Below are 4822 nucleotides of genomic sequence, written 5' to 3'. Positions count from 1 at the left end.
CACCACTATACCAACGTGCACCGCTGGTCAGAAAACCTACATTTCCACCATTTGTCCCCAGTGCAGGCACGGAAGAAGAAGTGGTTGATTCCATCTTCACCGACACACAAAGCCATTGAGAAGATTGTTTTCGATAAAACTCTATCAAGAGATTTGAGGGGACTGACAGAATTCTGTCACAAAGGAGGTTTGGAGGTGTTCCACAATATGTGCCTACAGCACAGGCCAAATCGCTTGCATTTCGGCATACAGGGCATGAGACATAGGACTCTACTTGCCGTCTTGGCCCATAACGAGAATCTCGGCCGTGAACAATCTAGGACTACGGGTAATGTAAGGATGCCTCGCTACACTATGGCCTTTTCAAAAAGAAGTAAGCAATGGGTGATCAAACCAGTCTATGACGAAATGGAGTTCGACTTTGTCAAAAGCCTTATTGTTGCTGTATTAGAGAAGCACAGATATGGAATTTTGAACGTTTCTGTGCAGAGCACTGATCCATTGCCACCAAACATTGCCACTGTGCCATGTCCACCCAAAGGAGAGCTGGTTGTGAAGTACAAATGCCGGTTTAAATAATTGTAATACGATTGTCTTTTTGTAAATAAATGTTATTGTACAGTGTACATACAAAGTATGCTAACCCTAACCCCTACCTTCACAATCCTGGGTGGCGAACAACCTGGGTGTCATCTTTGAATTCTCTCTCTATTCACCTCATATTGCTGACCTTGTCTATATGTGTATGTATATATTTTTGTTGATGTAACTAATTTTCACAATCTCATGTAAATGCTGCGCACTGTTAATCGAGGGGAGGCTTGCGTATTGCAAATAATAAAACAAACAAACAGTAAATCTCACTTTCAACTCAACTCCTCGGGTACTTTATACTTTCCCTGACCTTCCCCCAAAAATTAAATGTCTCCATAGTTATGGTTCTTTGGGGCTGCAAAGCTCGCAGACAACGGGGACAAAATTGGGGGCCTTAGAACGTGCAAAGCGAGCCGTTGCAGATGGGAGAGAAGCCAGTTCGCATTTGCACATTGAGGCGCAGTACATAGATGGATTCGAAACTTCAAGTTCTCACAGATGGCTTTACTACGGGATGTTGCAAAGAAAGAATGTATGCTCATTTCTAGTGAAGGTCAGCGGCTTTGATTTTCAGCGCGCGGCCTGAAGAGGCCCACAACTCGCACTGGCAGTATACGGTTCTATAGTTTTTTGACCTTGAGAGACAGGGACCATGCCGAAAGAACTTCATTTGAAGGGGGGGTGCAATAACGTAAGAGACGATAAGGCAGAAAATTCTGAAACTAGACCGAGTTTCATGTTAGTTCAGTATACGAAAAATCGTTGTCAAGAGCACAGTGGGATTTACAGACTGCATTACGCAGAGACACAATGGAAATTGCAAATATAATGTAAGTAACTCTTTAGACGCTTTTATACCGGAATGAAGAATTAATGAATGGATGCATGAATAAATGAATGAATGAAGAGCTATGAAAACGTTTGTGGGATCGTCCTTGTAGCGGGAACATGGGCATGCAGGTCCACATTCCACACGCATGTAGACAAACAGTTGTTTCCCATTGTGTGCTAACCTCTATTTATTTTGTTACTTTTCGCATTGATTTTAGAGCCGAACATACTCCATTGCACTATCCTTGAAAGCAAATAGTTTCAGATAGGCCGTAATAAATAAAATGAATAATATTAATAAAGATCGGCTGGCGAGACTAATTATCATTTTTATGTTTTCAAAACAGGTATATCCTTCCCTACTACTACTGCCACCAGTTTCAGACGCCAGCAGACGGCTTCTTCAACCGCCAGCTGCAGCTTCTTGTGAACAACTGCACAACTTTGACGATCTTATGGGACGATCGCCAAGGGCCAATATGCCCTTACGCGGTACTAGCGGCTAGAAGCAACATATCAACCTTTACGCTGGCCTAGTGCCTACTTGATGGAACAGCCTTGCGGTTCATCGTGCGACCAAAGTGCTTCTTTTAACGAAAACCAACACCCTGTGTACCATAAAGGAACAGTGCGTGACTCACGATAAACTTTTACGGATTTGCGGATAGAGATAAAAGAAAATAAATGGAGTTAATATGACAATTGCTGAATATTCTATAAACATTTAATTTCAAATAAATGTACTTTACCAAATGTACCGTGTTGCTGTTTGATTTTAAAGTACTGTTTCATATTCCAAATTGTGGCACGCTGTGTTGTGAGTTGATCTGTGTTGGTTACCGGGTTCTGTGTGAAGTTGCGTAGAAGACGACTGGGCGCGTTTGCCTACGCAGCACAGAAACGTCACGGAGAGAGGTGGGGAATATTAATGTTTTGATAATGTCAGGCTCAGGAGTGGGGGATATGATTTAGTGCTGCAAAAGCAGGTCAGCCAGGGCGATGCGGCAAGTGATAGGATTATCAAAAAATGGCAGCTCTCTGATGCCTGTTTTCGCGTGCGTTTAATGGACGAAAACTCGGGTATGGTCCATAGGACATTTTTCTAAAATCGAGCGATTTAGGATTAAAAACACATGTCCGACCCGTAGGGGCAATAACATTTTTTTACCGAACCATTCCTTTAACAGTCCTCAGCCACGACCCAGTTTATTTATGCAATGTTTGTCGGATACATGGACCCGATTATTCATTTATTTATGCAATGTTTGTCGGATTGCTTAAAAAAATATACAGGTAGCGGTCAAACATTGCATGAATAAATAAATACCCATATTATCATTGAAACTATCCCACACGATGCAGCCACCCAACTGCTTTCAGAGGGGAGCTGCGCCGGGTGTGGGTCAAGTAAAAGAAAACGTTGCTTATGGCAAAGAGAAATCAGCAGGTTTTAAGAGTGAGGTTGCAGGACAATCCCTCGGTTTAAACCAGGATTTCAACACAGTTTATTTGCTCTTTCACCATTAGCTAGAGTCATTGCTCTTTTTAATGGGTCTTTAACAGTCTGCTTAAAATAATCCTCTGTATGAGCTCAGGTCACAGTGTAGACTAACATTGCTATTGGTAGTTTAGGTGCACAGATGGATGGTACGGTTTGCTCCCTTGTAGAAGTGCGGGTCGGACTGGGCCATAATTGTCTCAGGCACCAATGAAAAAGTGGCCCATAGTTGTAAATGGCAATTCCTTCCTTTTCTGACCATGTTTGATTGGTAGTTTTTTTTTGGAAACCTGACTGCTCTCAGGGGGCGCCTCCCCAGGCAGACAGGGGCCCGGCATGCCAGGCATGAGCCCTGAGCCATGGTGCACCTGGCTTAGTTGATGGTGGGCGCCAAGGTTCCAGCTGCCCACATCTGTGGGTGAGCGATGGCCAGGCCCACTGGCACAGTGGGTGACCTTGCCTCTTGCACAGGTACCTGGAGCTGGGCCCTATGCGGCTGGGCTGGGGTTTGAAGACTCCAGCGGGCCCACCCGATCCCCTGTCTGTGCTGTCTCTGGCCTGCCTCGCTGTCCGTCTCCCAGCCCACCCCCCCAAAAGGGAAGCGGAAGGGGTCAGGGAAGGATGAGTGCATAGGGCCGGGTGGGCAGGTGGCGGAACGGCCTACCTCCATCCTCCTGGGAAGCGCTGTGCTGCTGCAGGTGGCGGTCAGGCTTCCCAGGCTGAGCACCTGGATTTATTTATTTATTTATTTTTTAAACCACAATGGTTTCAGCCGAGCTAGACAGGGCGCTGGGCTGTCCTGCCAGAGGCGGCGAACCTCCCCCGACCTTCCCTGCACCGGCAGGGTCAGGCCGACGTCTGGAACAAAAAAAATGTGCCTGTGACTCTTGGCGGTGGATCACTCGACTCGTTCATCGATGAAGAACGCAGCTAGCTGCAAGAATTAGTGTGAATTGCAGGACACATTGATCAACAAGTTGAACGTACCATGTGGCCCTGGGTTTTTCCAAGGGGGCAACGCCTGTCTGAGAGTCGCTCGTACATCAATCGCCCCGTGGTTCCCTCCCAGGGGCGTGGCTGGGGCTGTCACAGGGACCCCATTCCATTCATCCCCCTAAGGTCAGACCCCAAACGGCACAGTCGCTGGATCGTTGGCGCACAAGCTCATTGCCGACGCGTCCTGGTCTCCCCAGTTTCCCCGCCTCATGCTGGTTTCGGGAGAGCCGGGTGGCCGATGCACCCCGGAGGTGGTGGCGGCAGCAGGCTTTAAAAAAGCCTGGCGCACCTTCACCCTACCCCGGGACACCTGGCCGTGCTGTGTGTGGCTGTCTTTGGTGACCCACTGCTGCCGGCGTAGGATGACCATGGAACGCGGACCTCATGACCATGTGGGCTTCGGTCGCAGATTGAGACATAGCACACTTGCCTGCGTCAGAGGCACAGGGCTGGGGCAACTCCCCGTATGGGCCCGAGGCCAGCTGCCCTGAGCTTTGTGCTCCCTGACCACGGTTTCAGATCAGACGTGGTGACCTGTTGAATTTAAGCATATTACTAAGGAGGAAAAGAAACTAACCATGATTCCCTCAGTAACGGCCAGTGAAAAGGGAAGAGCCCAGCACTGAATCCTCATTCAGCGGCAGGCGTGGGAAATGTGGCGTACAAAAGACCGACTTCCCGGCATCGCTCAGGGGACTCAAGTCCTTCTGATCGAGTCTCACCACGCGGATGGTGTTAGGCCGATAGCGGCCTCTTGCACACCGGGATCAGGTCTTCTTGGAGTCAGGTTGCTTGGGAATGCAGCCCAAAGCGTGTAGTAAACTCTGTCTAAGGCTAAATACGGGCACGAGACTGGTGGCCAACAAGTACCGTAAGGGAAAGTTGAAAAGAAGTTTGAAGAGA

At 47.9% G+C, this 4822-nt stretch overlaps 1 pseudogene; it reads left to right on the top strand.

The window, feature by feature from the left end:
* The first annotated feature begins 3805 nt into the window (after window positions 1–3805).
* LOC138457313 (5.8S ribosomal RNA) lies at window positions 3806–3958 on the top strand (annotated as a pseudogene).
* Window positions 3959–4822: the final 864 nt, after the last annotated feature.

Source organism: Ambystoma mexicanum, chromosome 1p (assembly GCF_040938575.1).
Source record: "Ambystoma mexicanum isolate Mex_15411 chromosome 1p, UKY_AmexF1_1, whole genome shotgun sequence".
Lineage (NCBI taxonomy): Eukaryota > Metazoa > Chordata > Amphibia > Caudata > Ambystomatidae > Ambystoma > Ambystoma mexicanum.
Note: the sequence above shows the minus strand (reverse complement) of the source record. Positions and strands in the feature narration are given on the sequence as shown.